This window comes from Heterocephalus glaber, unplaced genomic scaffold, assembly GCF_053883595.1.
Source record: "Heterocephalus glaber isolate CG9 unplaced genomic scaffold, H.glaber_assembly_v1.0 deba00000676, whole genome shotgun sequence".
NCBI lineage: Eukaryota > Metazoa > Chordata > Mammalia > Rodentia > Bathyergidae > Heterocephalus > Heterocephalus glaber.
The window spans coordinates 17,758,268-17,779,233 of NW_028258156.1; the positions used below are offsets into that span (position 1 = coordinate 17,758,268).

Below are 20,966 nucleotides of genomic sequence, written 5' to 3' on the forward strand. Positions count from 1 at the left end.
GTGAAGTATCATATCATCAGCAAATAGTGACAGTTTAACTTCTTCTTTTCCTATCTTTATTCCTTTCGTTTCTTTCTCTTTTCTAATTGCTGTGGCTAATGTTTCCAGAGGTATATTAAACAGGAGTGGTGATAGTGGGCATCCTTGTCTTGTTCCTGATTTTAGCGTGAAATTTTTCAGTTTTTGACCATTTAGTATGATGTTGGCTGTTGGTTTTTCATAAATAGCTTTAATCAGGTTGAGATAAAGACCTTCTATTCCAATTTTCTGTAGCGTTTTTATCATGAATGGGTGTTGGATTTTGTCGAATGCCTTTTCTGCATCTATTGAGATGATCATATGGTTTTTGTCCTTGACTCTGTTAATATAGTGCATTGTATTTATTGATTTATGAATGTTGAAACATCCTTGCATCCCTGGGATAAATCCAACTTGGTCAGGGTGTATGATCTTCTTGAGGACCCTCTGGATTCTGTCTGCCAGTATCTTCTTAAGGATTTTTGCATCTATGTTCATTAGGGAGATTGGTCTGTAGTTCTCATTTTAGGTTGGGTCTTTCCCTGGTTTAGGCATCACAATAACACTTGCTTCCAGGAAAGAGATTGGAAGTATTGCTCTCCTTTCAATTTCCTTGATGAGTTTAAAGAGTAATGATGATAGTTCTTTAAATGGCTTATAGAATTCAGCAGTGCAGCCATCAGGACCTGGGCTTTTCTTTGTTGGTAAATTTTTTATTACATTTTCAATTTCACTCATTGTAATTGGGGTGTTTAGAATTTCTATATGTTCTTCATTTAACTTTGGCAATTCATATGTATCTAGGAATCTATTTCTTCTGTTTTCCATTTTATTAGAGTACAGGTTCTCAAAGTAAGTATTGATGATCCTCTGGATTTCTGCTGGGTCTGTTGTGACTTCACCTTTTTTATTCTTAATTGTGTGGATTTGAGCCTTTTCTTTCCTTTTTTTGGTAAGGTTGGCTAAGGGTTTATCGATTTTATTTATTATTTCAAAAAATCCACTCTGATTCATTGATTTTTTTGTATTGTTCTCTTAGTCTCCATTGCATTGATTTCCACTTGATCTTTATAATTTCCTTTCTTGTATGAGCTTTGGGTCTGTTATGCTCTTTTTTATCTAGGAGCTTGAGGTTCTGCATTAGGTTTTTTATCTGAGTTCTCTCTGTTTTCCTAATACGGGCATTCACTGCTATGAATTTCCTGCATAGAACTCCTTTCATTGTGTCCCATAGATTCTTGTATGTTGTCATGGCATTATCATTTACTTGTAGAAACTTTCTAATTTCTTCTTTAATTGCCTCTCTGACCCAGTGGTTGTTCAGGAGAATGTTATTCAATTCCCATGTGTTTCTGGGAGTTTTGTGGTTTCTTATGTTATTGATCTCCAATTTCATCTCACTATGGTCTGATAATATACAGGGGGTAACTTCAATTCTTTTACATTTACTTAGACATGTCCTATGAGCTAGCATGTGATCTATTTTGGAGAATGATGGGTGTGCAGCTGAAAAGGATGTGTATTCTGATTTTGTGGGGTGGAACACTCTGTAAACATCTATTAGGTCCATTTGTTCAATAGCTTGGTTCAGTTCTAGAATTTCATTGTTAATTTTTTTCTAGTTGATCTATTTGTGATAGAGGGATGTTGAGTTTCCCCACTACAATTGTGTTAGTGGTTATTTGGTTTTTCATGTCCATTAATATTTGCTTTGTATAGTTGGGGGCATTTGTATTTGGTGCATATATATTTAGGATTGTCATCTCTTCCTCTTGGATTGTTCCCTTCACAAGGATGTAGTGACTATCTTTGTCTCTCTTAATTAGTTTTGGTTTGAAATCTACTTTGTCTACAAATAAGATTGCCACGCCTGCTTTTTTCTGGGTTCCTATCGCATGGAGAACTGTTTTCCATCCTTTTACTTTCAGTCTATGGATTTCCTTTTGAGTTAGGTGTGGTTTTTTTATACAGCATATTGCTGGGTTTTGCTTCTTAATCCATTCTGTCAGTCTATTTCTTTTGATTGGTGAATTGAGGCCATTAACATTGATAGTTATAATTGATAGATATTGACTCATCCTTGTCATGATGTTTTATTGTTGTTGGCTCTTTTATGTCTTATTTTCCCCCCTTTCACTTTAGTGTCTTACCTTGTGTGGTGCCTTCTCTCTGCTGGGTCTCATGGAGTTGTGAGCTTCACTGTCTTTTTCTAGGATATTGCTTAAAATTGTTTGGAGCCCTGGTTTGGTGTTCATGAAATTTCTCAGGTGTTCTTTGTCATGGAAGTATCTAATTTTCCCATCGATTTTGAAAGATAATTTTGCAGGATACAACAGTCTAAGTTGGAAGTTATTTTCTTTTAGGGCTTAAAATACTTCACTCCAGGCTCTCCTTGATTTGAGGGTTTGTGTTGCAAAGTCTGCCGTGATTCTGATGGGCTTTCCTTTATAGGTGATTTGTTCCTTTTCTCTAACTGCCTGTAGGATTTTGTTCTTCTGTTGGGTTTCTGGGATCTTGACTATTATATGTCTAGGTGTAGATTTTTTTTGATCATGGCTAGTTGGAGTTCTATATGCCTCACTTATCTGTGTGTCCAATTCTCCACCTCTGTCTGGGAAGTTTTCTACTATTACTTCTGTTTTTTTTTTATGTCAATTGTACTTTCTCCTGTTTTTTCATGGACTCCTATCAGTATTATGTTATTCTTCTTTACATCATCTAGCAGCTGCTGCAGGATTGATTTCTCATGGTCCCTTACTATTTTGAAGAGATCTCTGTTTTCATGGTCCTTAACTGCAATCCTGTCTTCTATATCTGATATTCTATCTTCAGATTCCCTTAATCTGCTCTGCATACTTTCAATGGAGTTTTTAATCTGAATATCTATTTGAATCTGTTTCATGGATTCCATTTCTTTCTTATGTTGAGTGATCATGGTTTCCATTTCTTTCTTATGCTGGGCATTCATGGCTTCCAGCATGATTCTAAGCTCATCTATTTTTTTTTCAATCTGTTTCTGTTCTAGAGCCTCTAATCATGTCTTTCACTCTGCTCACCATCTCTGTAGTTATCTGGGAAACTATTTCTGTTTTAAATTTTTCTAGAGCCTCATTCATCTGTTTTGTTACTTCCTGTGCTATCAGTTCAGGGTGTCCAGGTGGTTGATTATCAGACTTTTGCTTAAATGTGTTCTCATTTTCGTTTTTGGTACTGTCCTTGGTTTAATTCCTGGGTTGATACTTTGAAGTTGCTTATTGTAAATATCTTTGTTGATATATTTAGAGTATATATCATATATATATATATATATATATATATATATATATGTTCCTATATATGGAATGATTGCTTCTCATTGGTGTCTTCCACATATAGCTGGTCTTTAGGTTTTGTGTCTCTAATGGCTCTGAGGTTGTCTCATTTTCATTATACCAGGAAGGCCAACTGATTAGATCAATCACAGCACCTTAGCCCAAGTGATACAATCAGCAACACAATAGCATCAAGTACCTCTTACAAAATGACAATTTGTGGTAGTTATTAATTTATCACGTTTAACTGTGTGAATTAAATCAAAATCAAGGACCAACCCAACGTAAGTTTATAGTGAATAAACTCTTCAATATAGCAACTTTACCCTTCAGAATGGGGAGTTAGAAGGAGTTGGGGAGGGAGGAATAGGTAGGTAGAAGGATAGGGGAAGGTTAGCAGTGAGGCCAGAAGGCCCAGGCAAGAGAAGAAAAGAAAGATAAAGAAGAAATACATATTAGAGGCAGAACAGGAACACAAAGGGAGATGAAGAACAATGTGGGACAGCAAGGGAGCAAGGCAGAGAGAGAAAGAAAAAAGAAAAGAAAGAAAAAAGAGAAATATAAAAATTTTAAAAGAGTAGCAAAGAAGAAAAAAAATTAAAAATAAGAGCAAAAAAATAATGGTAATTTTGAAAATAAATAAAAGATAAAAATGGAGGGCCTCCTTCAGGGTATGTCTCTGCTGTCACAAGAGACAATGTGGGCAGCAGTGTGCAGTTATAAGTCAATGAGTCGGAGTAAGCCAGTAACAGACTTGTGAGATTCAGGCATATTTCTGGCTGCAAGTCCCAAGTTGAGCTCCCTGTCCTCCTGCAGAGTTGAACTGTGCAAGGTTCTGCTGCAGGTTCCAGCTGCCTTTCCCCTGTAGATGGTCCAGGTTCTGATGGGAGGTGATGATCCCTCCAACTTACCAAGCACGGTGGTCTGGTGTGCCTTTATTGCAGAGATTCTCTTCACTTTTCCAGTGGGCTTCAGTTTTCATCAGGGAGCCTGAGAGTGGCCCTCTCTCTGTTGTTCACTTCTGCAGCTCAGGACAATGGCCTTTATGCTCCCCTGTGCCTCTATAGCGTGGATCCAAGTAGCTGAACAGCCAAGAGGTGGGCGGGACGGGGCTGTTGTTGCAGGCACCCGCGTGGCCAAGCTGGAGGCTCCTGTGCGAGCCTGGGGGTCCTCACCGTCTCGGTCTCCGGCTGGGTCTCCTGGAAAGGGTTTTATAAAAAAGTATTTTGTCTTTTTCATCTGGGAGATTTTCACTGAGGGAGGTGGATGCTTCCCAAAGCATTTTCTTGGAGGTAGGAAGAGGGGCAACTTTAATGCTCTTCAAAGAGAGGATTGAGGACAAGCTAGCTAAGTCAGACTACCCTAGCTAGTTTATTGAACTAGGTGGCTTACTGACCTTCTCTTGTCTTTTCTTTCTCCTCCTCTACCTAATTTTTTTAAATGTGATGTTGGGGATTGAACTTGGTGTCTTAAAATGCACACTTTACTACTGCTATATCCCCAGCTCTTTCCTAAAATTTTAATTTCTGGTCCTGAACATGCATAAAACAAAGTTCCTCAACTTTGCCTCTAAATTCATGCCTGGCTATTTGTACATGACAACCCCCTCCACATCCTGGGCTATGCTGTTCCCTCCTAATCCGAGTAACCTTAAAAGTTTGAAATGTAATGTTTATACTAATCTTTTTAAAATAAGAATGCTGTCTGTCACAAATCTTCTTTCATTTTTAAAGTGTTACTCAAAGGAACTTCAGCTCAAGTGTTCTATTTTTTTAATAAAGTAATTTGATACACTATGTCAAACTTTCCTGGGGCGGGGGGGATCAGACCCTTTCAAAAGAGAGCAATCTATTGGCTTATTAGCAGACTCTGGCTGAACTCTATGTCATTTGAACCTGACCATTCAAAAATGAGTGATTTCTTGATTGATTTTTACTGTTTTAACAATCATCCTCAATGTTCCTGTTTATTCCCTGAAATGTTGCTAATCTCTGTTCCAGCCCCTGGGGGAGGCTATTAGAGAAGGTAAACTGGTAATAGGATTGTTAGCCTGAAGGAGTTAATGCAATACTAAAGAGGAAAAATTTAATTGCTCCTCATCTATAGGTGTTTTACATTTTTAAACCTTCTTCATATTTTAGCCACTTGCTAATAAATATGGCAAAAAAATCAATAGGCTAGAGAACCTGAATAATGGAGAAGACTTGTTAAAATCTCAAATAAGATTTATCTTAGGCTATATACTGTATGAAAAATGAAAAGGTTTAGGAAAATGTAGAAAATGATAGATAGATCTAACAGCACTTGCACTGACATTTTTTAGCCTGGCATATATATTTTTTATATTGGACAACAAAATGAATGGTCATCATTTGATTATTTAGAAACAAATGGAAACTGTATCCTTTCTTCTTGAATATTCTTGACAGAGTGTGAGTCAGTCTTTCACAGAATAACTGATTTTTTTTAGCACTTCCAAAATGCAGAGGTAAACAGAATTTAAATTTGCTTTGTAATTGCTAAGGTATTCTGAATATTTTTAAAAACATAAAATGCTTTACCAACTTGCATAACATCCTTGTGCAAGGGCCGTGCTAATCTTCCCTGCATCATTCTAAGTTTATTATGTTTGCTGCCAAAGCAAGCACTTGAACATTTTGAACAGAGCTGAAATAATAGGAGTAGAAAGCTTAAACATACCTGCAGCAGAGAGTTAACCGATCACACAGTTAAGAGCTCTCCATGACAGCTACACACTTCTTTCTCCCACTCGGGCTCTTCAAGGCAATCATCTCCACTTCATAATCCTTCCTACTGCTGTGAGCCCAAATATCTGGTCATTTGCCCCCTGTCTGGTATATTAAATAATAAGAAACCAACATGACATCACAAATGAGAGCTTCTCTAGCTGCTTCCCAGAGTCCAGACCAGCCGTCCTGGTAGTCCGGAGTCATTTTGATGCAGTTTACAACCACTCCTTCCTGGGAGTGGATGAAGTGGAGTTAGTGTTGAGCAGCCTGAGATAAACAGCAGTAGCACTGAACACCACCGTGTTTGTAAGGTCTTCATCTTTTCTGTTGCTTTCTTTTTCGGCACTTGGGAAGGAGCCAGTGTGTGTTGGTAAAACCCTTTGCAGATGTTAAATGTACTGTACATGGTCCCCACAATGTTCTAGGCTGAAAGAGGTCTCTTGTCTTTAGCTGTGCTTTAGTCTGCAGGTACTTTTCTCCATCCCATTCATTCCCAGTCCTCCAAATCAGCATAGACTTTGTCTCAAGTCCATTTGAGGACAGTTTCAGAGAGCCATGAGATCATAAAAATTTTGTCAAGAGTAAATTGAAAAAGATTTTAGAAAGATTGTTGATAAGAAAAAAGTGGTATTGAAAGTACATAATACCAAGAAAATGCATAAGACTTATAAGTTCTTAAACTATTTTTTAACCAGTCTGGTAAAACCACAGAACACAGAATACTTTCCAATGCACAAAAATACAGATTCCCCCCATGGTGTTCACAGTGCCTCTCACCTGGGCTCAGAACGCCTTTGGCTTCCATTAAGAGAGAAGTGGGTTAAGTGTGTCTTGGATGTTCAGATGCCCACTTTTTCTCCATGGCCTCCCTCTCTAACTATGTCTTCTTTCCCAGGGTCAGTGCCCATCAAGGTCCTTTGCTTTGGTTGTTTGTTTTTTCTTTTATTAACATATGTTTACAATACAAAATAATGATGCTTGGGAAATTGGTACTGCATATAACATAACTTGATCATTTCCGATCCCTTCACTTCTTCCTTTATCATCTCCCTCCCCCTATCTCTTTTCCTGTCTCCAAAAGTCTGCGTTTTTTTGTTTTTTTTTAATGAGGGGCAGGTCTTCACTATGCAATTCAGGCTGGCCTTGAATTCACAGCAATCCTCCTGCCCTAGCTTCCCTCATACTGGGATTGCACGTGTATGCAACCACACCTAGATAAAAGTCAACCTTCTTCTTTCCTACCATCTCTTCTTTATTTCATCCATTTATTTACATTTTAGGTTTCTCACTAAGAGAAACTAAGCAATATTTAACTTTGTGTGTCTAACTTGTTCACTTAGCATTATGACTCAAGTTCCATCCATTTTCCTGCAAATAACACAATTTCATTCTTTTGGCTGAATAGTACGCTGATGTGTATATATGCCACATTGCATTTATCCATTTATCTGTTGACAGCCATGGAGGCTATTTCCAGAGCTCAGCTATTATGAATTGTTCTGCTATAAACATGTGTATGGATGTATCACTGTAGTATGATGTCTTTAACTCTCTTGGGAAGAAACCCCAGAGAGACATCAGCTGAGTAAAAGTGAATTTTTAGTTTTAGTTTTCTGAGGAATATCCATGTTGATTTCCATAGTGGCAATAGTACTTTACATTCCCACCAACTATGTAGAAGGGTTCCTTTATCCTCCACATCCTCTCCAGCATTTGCTGTTCTTTGTGTTCTTGATGACAGCCGTTCTGATAAAGGTATGATGCAGTCTTAGAGCTGTTTTGATTTGCATTTCCCTCATGGCTAAAGATGAACATTTCTTCATGTCTTACTGGCCATGTGTCAAGAAATGCCTATTCAGTTCAGTTGCCCATTTTACATGAGTCATGTTTGTTGGGGTGTAATTTTTATTTTCTGGGCAGTTAGAGCTGTGTTCGGAAGTCTTTGCCTGTGCCCATGGCTTCAAGAGTTTCTCCTTTGTTATCTTCTAGCAGTTTCAAAACTTCTATTCTCTCCGCACCGTTTGTTAAAGGCAGTATCTTTTTCTCCAGTGTATGTTTTTGCCCCTTTGTCAAAAATCAGATGGCTGTGGGTGCAAGGAATCATTCCTGTGTCATCTGTTCTGTGACACTGATTGGGATGTCTGTTTTTATGCTAGTACCATGTTGATGTTGGTGTTTTACTACAGCTTTCTTTGCAGCACAACTTCCTATCTGCAATTGTGATACCGCCCACTTTTCTCTTTTTGCTCAGTATTGTTTTGGCTATTCTGGTTCCACATGAATTTTAGGGTTTTTTTTTTAGTTCTGTGAAGAAATTTGCTGGTATTTTATAGATTTAATAGATTGGATTAAATCAGAAAATTGCTTTTGGTAATGTGGCCATTTTAACAATAATGATTCTACTGATGCTAGAACAAGGGAAATCTTTCCATTTTCTAATGCCCTTTTTAATTTCTTTCTTCAGAGTTCTGTAACTTTCATTATAGAGATCTTTGACTCCTTTCTTTAGGTTACTTTGTAGTTATTTAATTTTTTTTTTTTTTTTGTACTGGGGATCGAACTTGGGTCCTTGAGCTTGCGCAGCAGGTGGAGAAACCACTGAGCTAAATCCCCGGCCCTGTAGTTATTTAATTTTTAAAAACTATTGTGAGTGGAATTGCTTTTCTGATTTCATTCTTGTTGAGTTCATTACTGGCATACAGGAATGCTATTGATTTGTGTGTGTTGATTTTGTATTCTGAAGCCCCTGTGTTTTGATGTCATGTCTAGGCTTCATGTGTCTGAGCAACACCATAGCTTATAGTCTTTTCTAATTCTTTTCTCCAATCCAAAATCCCTCTCAGGTTTTTATTCTCATTATTAGAAATTCTTAGAAATGGGACTCATTTACTAGCCCAGTATCAGATTGGGAGAACAGCAGAAGTGGTACCCTTGGCTTCTACTCCTAGTTCCTACTGGAAATTAGTGAGCAGAGTGAATGTTGTGATGATTGGCTTACATGTGGGCAGTATGTAGAAGCAGGAACAAAGCCTTTTGGCCTAAAAAAATTAACTGGAGTTTGATCATTAACCAATGAATTTATACTGAAGTGTGTCCAGAATATTTTACTTATAGCAGTATTACCTTTTAAAAATAGAATTGATTTCAAAGCTAGGAATTAGGATACCAGGGGAAACATAGAGAGGCCCTCTTTCTATACTATCAGGAGGCAAGCAAGAGGTATATATCAATGAGAAAGCACGTGTTTAACAATCCATAGCACAAACAATGAGTGTGTGCAAATGCCTATTTCCTCACATAAACCTGGCTATGTGAATTCACTCATTAAGGACAGACTCACACAATTGTCTAAACTTTCTTAAAGAGAAAAAACACCCTGGTACAACCCCCACACAAACTCCAGAATAAAAGGCTGATAGAATGATAGAGGATGTCTCTAACCTAAAGACATAGAGATAGATTTAAAGTGTTCCAGACAATATATTGATGTTTACTTGTTTTACTTATTTACTTTTTTTTTTTTTTTTTGCAGTACTGAGGATCGAACTGAGGGCCTTGTACATTCTAGGCAAACACTTTACCACTGAGCACACCCTCAGCACCGATTTACCTGTTACATGTACTGATGTGTCGATCACTACACAGTGCACATAGAAGCCATTGCTGTGGCTCTGGCTTTTTACAAAAAGAAAACATATTTTACTGAAGGCTGATCATCATGAAAACAGGAGAGAACAAAGTTCAGATCTGTCTCCAGGATCAGCCGGCATCAGGGGAATCTGAAGGGAGAGAGGAGAATCTGCTTGTTGATTGGATGGCAAAAAGGGGAATTTTAGGGTTGTTTTGCATGGGCATGGGTTGGTCCTCATGACTCTTCATAAGCCATGTGCTGTTCTTTGTGGGGAAGTGATCATCAAATTGAGCAGGAGATTTTGAACTTGTGACATCAAAACGTCAGTGGAAGGACCAGCTGGCTTCTTCTGTGAACCAACCTTGAATAGATTCTAGAGGCTTTTCCTAAAAAAACAACATAAGCAAATTGTTACTGAAGAAATTTGTGTCTGGGTGTGTCCAGTGATTAGCTAATTTCAGTACTATCCTGGGAAGGGACAGGGGATGGGCCGGTAAGGGGCTGTAGCTATATTTGATGTGTCTTTGCTTTCCTCCTCCCTATCTTTCTATTCTTCAAAGTGTAAGGGCAGTGCGTACATGATGAAGCTTGAAAAATAGACTAACTTTTAAATTTTAAAATATTTATTAGTTGCCTAAAATAAGATGGGAAGCTACGTGATGAATTTTAAATTCAAAGATGATACTGAATTCAAATTTTAGAGAAAACCACTTAAATAATAAGATACTTAAGATTCCAATATTAACTACTGAAGTGAAAATTCTAACTGATAAAGTTGAGCACTGCTGATTAATACATTTTAAATTCTTACTCCATATTTTTCCATGTTACTTCTTTAATATTTCATTTCTTATTTATTATAAGCATTTCATAGTTGCTATTTAATTTTTAATATTTGTCTAATATTTGTGCTCCTCCCACTCCTCCCCCAAATTGCAAGTTGAAATCTTCACCCCAGGATGAAGGAATTAGGAGTTGGGGGCTCTGGAAGGTGATTAGGTCGTGAGGACAAAACCTTCAGGAATATAATTAGTGCCCTCATAGTGGAAGCCCAAGAGAAACCTCTTCCCCTCTAGCAAGTGAGGACACAGAAAGAAAATAATAGTTTCTGTGAACCAGAAAGCAGGCAGGCCCTCACCAGACACCGAATCTGCTGGTACATCAATCTTGCATTCCCAGCCTCCAGAACTATAAGAAATAAATTTCTGTTGTTTATAGGACACTCAATGCCCTTATAAAAGTGGCCCAAAGGGACTAAGGCAGTGATAACTTTCTATTGTCCACACCATTCCAGATGTCACTGTGATCCAAAATGTTAAAATATTTTGTAACAGCTTTGTCTTAAATCCAGATGTTTTTCAGAAGATGGGCACTACTTACCAAGCAATACCAACCAACCCAGGAATGCCTTTCTCAGGGCCATGGGAGCCCTCTCCTTGAAATAGTAGTCCTATCTTTCAGTTTCTGTGAGAAAGGAGGAAGCTCTTTGGTGTACATCTCGCTCCAAGTTTCTAAATTACCTCCTGTCATAGGGATATGGGAAGCTTCGTCCTCTTCTGAATAAAGACAGTTAGCTAACACGACAATACCATGTGAAGCTAGGGGGAGCTATGTGGGTGACAGATGCTGCTGTCAAGTCCTCTTAATTGAAGACTGTAATTGTTTATCTTGAAAACATGTATGTAATGCATTGTATTTGCTTGGATGTATACAAGGGTGAAATTTCTTTGTCTGTAATCTTTTAGCAGATTGCCTTGGGATGAATGAGCATCACATTCTGGTTTAGTACTTATTCAATAATAAAACTATTTTCTTTCTCTCCTATCTTTGTGGAGAGGCTTGGGGGTTGGCAGGAGACTTTGTTTTCAATTTTCCCAGCAGCAGGTAACCTTAGGCAAGCTACTTTTAACTGTAAAACTAGGCCTTAGTTCCCTTGTCTATAAATAAGAAGCCTAGTAGTCATAGGATTGTTGTGAAGATTTTACGAAGCAATATCATAAAGCACTTAAAACAGTGCCTGCCATAAATCAAGACCTCAGTAAGTGTTGGCATTATTATCATACAAAAATGATCCCTGTGGCATCTTCTCTTCTAGAGTTGATGCTCAGAGGCATATCTACATTCCAAAATAGTATCTTAGAGGCCATAGTGTTTTAGGTGACGGTAGTGATAGAAACTTTGATAGACTGAAAAGAAAATCTTGCCTCTTACCTAACATCTGTGCCTGGGTGAATGGCAGTTAGCTGTCTTTCTAAGGGTTCTAGGAAGTTCTGAACATGACCTTTTTTTAACATATTCTGTAGGTTGGCTTTCGCCTATGTATTTTTTTTTAAATGCAAGGACAGAGTTTCTATTTTTATTTGTCATTTCAGACTCATCCAATAACTCAATATGCTCCCTGGTTCCAAATTACCCCTTTGAGTTATATATGGATTCTACATTCAGCCACTTCTATTTCAGCGGCATCTTCAGTATTCTAGTCTTGTGTTTTTAGCAATTCTCATTTCATTATGTTTCTATTTTAATTTCTTCTCAATCTGATTTTTTAAAAATTTATTATTGACTAGAAGGCAAGGCAATTTGAAGGGTAAAGCAAACGATTTTAGTGACAATACAATAATAAAAATTTTGCAAGAAATTATCCCTTTGGGTTGTATGATAAATTTTAAAGCAGTAAAGTATATTAGCTGGAAACATTGACAATAAACTTAGTACCAACTACATAGAGGTTAGCTCAGAAGTGGTAGGTCAGTGTTAGGACTGAATTCAGTTAATGACAGGAAGCAAACCCTAAACATTACAACTGAAATAGGGCCACATTAGAAGTGCTGTTGTGTGATCACATTTTAGTGCCTATTATGTCTTGATTAAGACTCTCCTGGATATTCCTTTTTAATGGAAATTGAGGAATTAAAAATGGCTTCACAAATCACTTTTTAATCTGGTGAAGTAAGCAGGGAATGAATAACACCATGCTGTCATCTTCAAGTGCAAGAAAAGTTGTAAATAAAGAAAACAAATTAGAGGCTGGTTCACACCTCATCAGCTACCTAACAACCTGTTACCAGTTAATTACACACCTTTAAAATGCATGTACAAGAGAAATGATTCAGAAATCCGTTTCTCTAAAAGGGAGGGTGGCAGACAAGTGCCATAATGGAAGAGGTAGCATTTAACTATTTAAATGTTATAACCAACCATGAAGGGAGAAAAATATTTTCTCAAGAATTATTAGGGCTGAAAGTACCACCTATTAGTATTCTGGTCTCAAGGGCATCCCTAATGATAGTTCACTCCAAGCAGGTAAATATTTGTTGAGGGCCTCTTAGGAAGTAGAATCTCCAGTATCTCTTTGTGACCTATTCCAATCTCCTTGGTCTTTCACTGTCAACTACTGGTTGTTTTATGTAGAGTCTAATGCTAAGCAATGTGAGGGAAATTAGACCACAGAATATGAAGTTGAGCACCACCACACTCTCAGGAATTGTGAACAACCTCCTTAGTGCTTTTTGTTCTGCGAAAAACTTATTTCCTTATATTTTAGCTTTAAGATAAATGGAATGCTGTTAGAAACTTTGTATATGGAATAGCAAATAAATTTGGAGTGGAAAGTGTTGAGGACTATTATGTTACCTAGTTTATACTACATCTTCAATGAGGGACTTTGTTATGGAATAATGTGTCTGTGCTCCCCAAACTTTGTATGTTAAAATCCTCACATCAAATGTGATGTTAGTAGAAGGTGGAGCCTTAGGGGTGTGACTAAGCCATTAGGGTGGGGCCCTCATGAATAGGATCAGTATCCTTCTAGCAGAGTCCCCTTTCCTCTTCTACCAGGTGAGTATACTGTAGGGGGCACCATCTCTGAACTGAGAAGCAGGACCTCACTAGACTTACTGGATAATCTACTACTATCTTGATCTTGGACTTCCTGTCCTCCAGAACTGTGGAGAAAATGTGTTTGTTGGTTGTCACTCACTCTATGGTATTTCTGTTCACTAGCATGGACAGATTAAGACAGATTTGTATATGGACATATGTTTTGTTTCTCAAAAAATATATGGCTTTTTGAATACTGAAAATGTTATGGAACTGTCCTCTAGGATTTTTATGTGCTTGCACACTGGCCTTGACTCCCTGGGTAATCTGGAATCAATAATTTTCTTACCCAATTACATTCTGTTAAACTACGATAATCATTACCTACCTCACTGGTTGGTTGGAGATAAAACTCACTGAAGAAATTTCAATTCACTCTGCCTGTCGTAAATGTTAATCATTATTTGCTATGGCATTTATGGATAGTGAACCATGACACTTGTTTGCCTGATCAAATCTATTTCCTATAGCATGTTAGAGTAATTTAAGATCTAAATTCTTAAAATGACAGTATGTTGTAGACCTACCAAAGACTCTACTTCAAATTATCCTTTTGTTGAAAACGGAGGTATAAACAGTTTGAAACTAACTCCAAAAAACATTTTAATTTATAAACCATACAAATTCCATTGGAATTTCTAATTCCATTTGAGTTGTATTCACTCATATGTGATTATTTGTATGATATACATTCAGATTGTTTAGCATTAATTCATTATTTAGTAATTCTTCAGTGAGCACTCTAAAGTCAAAAGACATCTAGTCCTTTCCAACCAAAATCACACACATGCGTGCGCGCACACACACACACACACACACACACAGAGCTGGGTGGGAAATAAGGGGGCAGATGCTCATAGTCCCCTATACTTTGGAAGCTGAGGTGGGAGATCACTTGAGTCCAGAAGTTTGAGACTAGTCTGAACAACTTAGCAAGGCCCTATCTATATTAGTCAGATTTTATTGCCGGGACCCAATATCTAACATACATAATATCTAACGTACAGGAGAAAAAGTTTATTTGGCCCCAGGCCATCATCAGTCAGCTGGCTCCAAAGCAGAAACATTATGGCAGGAGGAGATAGGGAAGGAAAGCTGCTCAGTTCATAGCGGCCAGGAAGTGGAGAGAAAGGGACAGCCAGGCAGAGAGGAACATGTCAGGGGAAGGAATACAACCTTCTAGGTGGTGTCCCCAGTGACCTACTTTCTCCAGTCAGGCCCGACCTCCCAACAGCACATTCAGCCGTAAATTTATATGTACACACACACACCCCCTGTAGCCCATACATTGTTCACTCATGATTATTTACCCAATGACCTTCATTAGTTAGTTGATTTGGTAAATGATATCATTGGTTTAGGCAGAGTTGTAGTTTTCTTTTTTCTTTTTGGGTCCCGGGAATTGAACACAGGGCCTCACACTTGCCAAGAAGGTGCTGTACCACTGAGCTACATCCCTGGGCCGAAGTGTGTGGATCTTTATTAAATCTTTGTCAGGATATTATGCACATCCCATAGAAAATTTTTTAATGACTATTAAGTAATGAGGACTCTCTATGCCACGCAGGTGAAATCCAGAATGCTGCTCCACAACCGTCCCACTTCTACTGATGATCTGCCACTGCTACATTCAAAAGATGAGTGAATTTCTATGATATAGATACTGAAATAGTGGAATAGCTAAAACGATTCTGAATCAAGTTCAAAATGTTGGATTCTCTTACACGTATACTTTCACTACATATTTTCCATGTTGCAAAAGTAATATAAATACAAAAGACAAAAAATCTGGAGTAAATAACTTCCATAGTCAATCCTTCTAAGATAATCACTGCACACACATGTGTGTGTATACATGTGTATTTGTTTTTCAAACAAAAATTAAACTTTTCTACATATTCTTTTCTGTAGCAACTCCTTAGTGTGGGAAATTTAAGGCGTTCCCAGACTTTCTGTTATAACAGTACTGAAAACAAATGTTTTCACACCTATATAGTATATTGTACTTGAGTATTTAACTGATTAACTATCTAAAAGAATAAATAAATGCTAGATGAAAAGGTACTTATAATGAAATCAAAAGAGGAATGTGCCTAGCTGTTACCTCATTCCTGGTATATACCAGATACAGGATATACTGGATAGTATCACACGTTCATGTCTTTGTTTCTCTCGTAGATGAGAAGAAATAGTTTTTTTTTGTTGTTGTTGTTGTTTGGCACCAGGGATTGAACTCAGGACCTTGTGCTTGTGAGGCAGGCACAGCCTCACTGAGGTACATCTCCGGCTAGAGAATTCTTTTTTAAAAAATAGACTTGTGGCCATTGTGAATTAGCCATTTATTCACCTGCTTTTGACCATTTTAACTTCTTTTTCTATTAATTATTGTTTACCCTAACCCTCATTTCATTCCTGATTTGTCTTCTGGTTCCTTTGGACAAGCCAACCTCTCCGGCACATTGTCTAATCATCTGTAAATAGTTCAAATGAGGTATATCCAAAGGCTTTGAATGTTTGCATCCCTTGCCCCTTTATCTGATTTCATTTTTATTTCACTTTGGAATGTGCTATTAAAAGATGATTTTTGAAAAAAAAGTAAAAGCATGACTTTTAGACAAATACATGTTAAAGATTTTACTTTTCTTATTCGATTAGGGAATCAGACATATGCTATTCTGGCTCGGAGTCAAATGGTTCAAATTTATATGAAGTAAAGAAATGGCATTGTAAATGGAGGCAAAATGATTATTCCCTGGACTGGTTGGGAAATCAATTGAAAATCAGACAAGACAGTTGTCTATCATGTCTATCAGTTTACAAAGACTTGTAAAATAGCCCCATGATTATTGAAAGGCTAGAATCTAATAACTTAGAAGAATTTGCTGTGTGCAGATAATGTATAGTTTACCAGTGAAGTACATACATTTTATTTTCTGTGGTCTCTTTTTTTTGGATTAAAAAGCTCAAAAGATTATTCTCAGTCACCAAGTCAGATTGATTGTCATAGATGTGGCATGATTAATTACATAGTTGCATCAAGAATATTACTTCAGTATATAGAGTTAGTTTTACATTGTTGAAACTTTTTGTTTGTTTATTTGTTTTTGAGACAGGCTGTCAATACAGAGTACAGGCTGGCCTTGAACTCACTATGTAGCTGAACTCACTATGTAGCTGAACTCACAGCAGTCCTCCTGCCCCAGTCTCCCAAGTGCTGGGATTACAGGCATGCGCCACCACACCCAGCTGTTGAAACCTTTTATAATATGCAGTATTTCAGAATACATTTTTTGGGGGGGACCGAGGATTGAGCTCGGGACCTCGCGCCTGAGAGGCAGGCGGTGGAACCACTGAGCTAAATCCCTGGTCCCTCAGAATCCATTTTTAAAAGTATGTTATTTGCTATCATGAGGCCAGCAAAGTAAAATATGACATCATTATCAGATTTCACCTTTAATTCCCAGCAATTTGAGTGACCACTTTTCTTTTTAAGGTTCCCCAAATAGTCTAAGATTCTTGAGCCTAGGAAAAAAATTACCTTCTACCCTGATCTAGAAGGATGGGAACCCTGTAAGGAGGTACCAGGCAAGTTGACCCCAAAGGACTGTAAGCATTGGTTTCATGAAATCTAAAACCTTAGTTTGTTAAAAGTATATGGTCATATTTGATAAAATGAGCATTATTCTTAAATATGACAGCTGGATATCCACATGCAAAAGAATAAAGGTGGATGCCTTCCTCACACTATAATCACAAAATTAATTTAAAATTGATCAGAGTCCTAAACATAAAAACCAAAACAACTCTTAGAACAAAATATAGGAAATAGGCCAGGCATGGTGGCACACACTTGTAGTCCCAGCATGTGGGAGGCCAAGGCAGGAGGATTGTAGCAAGTTTGAGGCCAGCCTGGGCTACATAGTGAGTTCAAGGCCAGCCTGAACTACATGGCAAGACCCTGTCTCAAAAAAAAAAAAAAAAAAAAAAAAAAAAAAAATATATATATATATATATATGAAGTAAATTTTTGTGACCTTGAGTTAGACCAAGATTTCTTAGATATGATGTGAATAACATAAGGAACAAAAGAAAAATTAAATAATTTTAGACTTTGCTACAATTGTACTTCAAAGAATACCATCAAGGGGAAAATATTTTGCAACTCATATATCTAGTAAGAGATGTGTATCTATATATAGTCTTACAACACAATAATAAAAAGATAACCCAATTACAATGTGGCATAGGATTTGAATAAACATTTCTCCAAAACAAGATATACAAATGGCCAATACTTACATTAAAAGGTATTTGATATAAGATGATACTATTTCATACTCATTAGGATGCCTGTAATCTAAAGGATAAATAACAAGTATTGGCAAAAGTGTAGAGAAATTTGAATCATCATAATTGCTGGTAGGAATGAAAATTGGTACAGCCACATTGGAAAACAGTCACAGTTGAATGCAGAGTTGCCATGAAAGTAGTTAAACAAAGATTTACCATATGACTTAGAAAATCTAATTCTTGGTATATTCCCAAGGGAAAAACATATGTACACACAAAAATATGTAAATGAATTTCTACAGCAGCAATCTTTATAACAGTCAAAAAGTGGAAACAATCCAAATGCCAAATGAATGGCATTTAGCCATGTGTTATATCCATACAATGGAATAACATTTGGCAATAACATGGAATGAACTACTGACACATGTTACAACATAGAATCTTGAAATGCTATGCTAAAGGAAAGAAGTCAGTAATGAAAGATCGCATATGGTATGGGTCCATTTATATGAAATGTCCAGAATAGGCAAGTCTGGCTGGATGGTTAGTGGGAAATGCATAATGATTGCTAATGGTTATAGAATTTCTTTTTGAGGTAATGAGTATGTTCTAAAATTGATTATAGTGATGATTGTATAACTCTGTGAATATAGTAAACACCATTAATTTTATACTTTAAATGGTTAAATTGTGTGGTATGTGAATTATATCTCAGTAAAGCTGACATAAAATAATAACTGAGATTGTAACTAACAACATTGTACTATTGTCTAACATCAGGCAAAACAGCTCCAGGACTTTGATAAATAGAAACAGTCCACTAGCACTGAGAGCACTGACACACATCTCAGGGAACCTCACATTTACACTTACATTTCTCAAAGTTTTGCATTAGCAAGATTTTACTCAAACACATTTAAATTAAGAAAGACTAAGCATCTCTTCTGATTTGACAACACTTTCTCTGCAACTCTTCAATAACAAATTATCCAGTAAGCTCAATTATTTCTAGCACCTCTCTTTTTAAAATACAAAAGAGTCAATTTTTGTGATTTGCCAGGGCCTTCTAGGAAATTTCAAAGGCAATTTTAGTTCTTTGGGATCCTCAGTAACCTTGAAAGACACAAAGGGGTTTGAAGATAAAATTATTTCAAAATTTCCTCAGAAATAGAAATACCCAGCTGTATGCCTTGGAAGCTATGGCTCCTAAATACAGCATAAACTTCATATTCACTAGAACTTTTAGTCAAAGTAACTCACTTCTGTTTCACAGAGAAAACTGGAGAGTATATAATTGTTCACTGTCACACATCAGCATTTTGCAGCAGACTAGCAGAGCTTGTAAATACACATAACACAGCTTTCCTCAGCTACACCCATCATTCATATACACTTTTCAAAGTAGCAGAAATGAGCATATTTATTACAGATTCAAAGACATAGCCTCATAGAAATGAGAAGCAAAAGGTATAGGCTTTGAAGTTATGATTAACAATCAGTATTTCAGCATTCTATCTTACTCTCTTGGGGTACTATCTTACTGTCTCTAATTAAATCACTAATTAAATCAACTTAGTCCACTGCTTAAATCAACTTAGTATCAGTCCAAGGCTTTAAGTTACCTATAGATCTTAGAAATTGTCTTCAAACTAACATATGACAAAACATAATTTTTGCTGAAATAAAGTTTATCAGAATAATGATTCAATCTGGGTAAAGACAAATTTATATATTTTTTTCATAATCTTAAACATTAAATAGAGGTATGGTAGGTTTATTCAATCAGTAGATCCATTTAAGATTAGTAATAACACATCCAAGTAAAATAAAAATCTACACTTATACTATGGTTATTTTATTAAATCAAGAGAATTAAGCTTTTTTCATTTGTAAAAGATGAGGATAAATTATGTGAACCTGATTCCTAAATCATTTTAAGTTTCTGAAAGTGATCAAAATTTTTGAAAATAGACAAATGAAAAAGACTATCACACTAGATTCTCTGCTATCTTTCACCTACCAGAAAACTCTATTAATTTTTTTGTAGAAGTCATCAAATAATCAGGTCATAAAACTAAATTCCCAACCATTACCCCCAGAAATGGGGACTTATTGGCCACAAACACACTAAAATACCAAACATAAAATTAGTAAGGGTATTTTACATTTGGAAAATAGAGTGGTGGAAGCTTCTACTGCCAGTTTGGATTTGGGTTTGTGAGCCAAGAGAAGACCCACTTGAACTCAAATTGCCCCAAAAATGTATTTGTGTGGTATAAATATTACCTGCCTGATAGGTAAGCCTCCAAAACTGTTAAATGTGTATTTTCTGGAAAAGGTAAAATCATGACTCCTATGTGGATATAAAAATGAGCATGTACTAAACTTTTAATTTTATGTATTTATTGAGGGAACTGGATAGAAATTATAATCGGTTTAACAGAAAGTCAAAATGTTACTGCAGTAAGGTCTGGGATATTCACCACTTGAGAGCCAATATTTGGGAGCTGAGAGTTGGTAGGAAGGAGGACCAGGTTTACTCAAGAGTAAGTACCTTGGAAGACCAAGGGGTTATCATCTACAAAAAGGCCCATCTTGGGGCACTCAAAGGCTTTTATTGGGAGGAAAAGGAGGAGGGCCAGGAGGCCATATGCTAAATAGGGTCGTCATTATCCATGGTATTAATTTCTTTTTTCCTTCTTTTCCAGGACATCACAATGGACGTTAACCTTTTGAGGCTAGTTCCTGTAGTTCTTTTTAGGCAGATATCCTGCAAGTTAAACTTCACAGCAGTTTATATTCTTTGTATTAGTTGATATACAAGATTAAAAGAATAAAGAAGGATGCTATACATTCTGATGTTGTCTCAAGGTTACCAGAGGTTCTGGGTTCTGTAAAACTAAAGCAATATTATTTAGCAGTTAATGTCTTAACCATTCTGGTGGGATTTCTCTTTAGAATTTAGAATACTTGAAAAGAGGAGGGATGTCAAAAGGAATAGGGAAGGGAAACAACTCTGTGGAAGGGCAAAAAGAGAGGAAGTGAAAGTATCTCTGCTGAGGACAACTTACAAAAGAGCAGCCA

General features: G+C 36.8%; 1 non-coding gene across 1 annotated transcript; it reads right to left on the reverse strand.

Moving 5' to 3' along the window:
• Positions 1–5,870: 5,870 nt before the first annotated feature.
• LOC147829275 (U6 spliceosomal RNA) lies at positions 5,871–5,973 on the reverse strand. Its single transcript, XR_015449417.1, has one exon. It is a non-coding gene; the product is annotated as a U6 spliceosomal RNA (small nuclear RNA).
• Between the last annotated feature and the right edge of the window lie 14,993 nt (positions 5,974–20,966).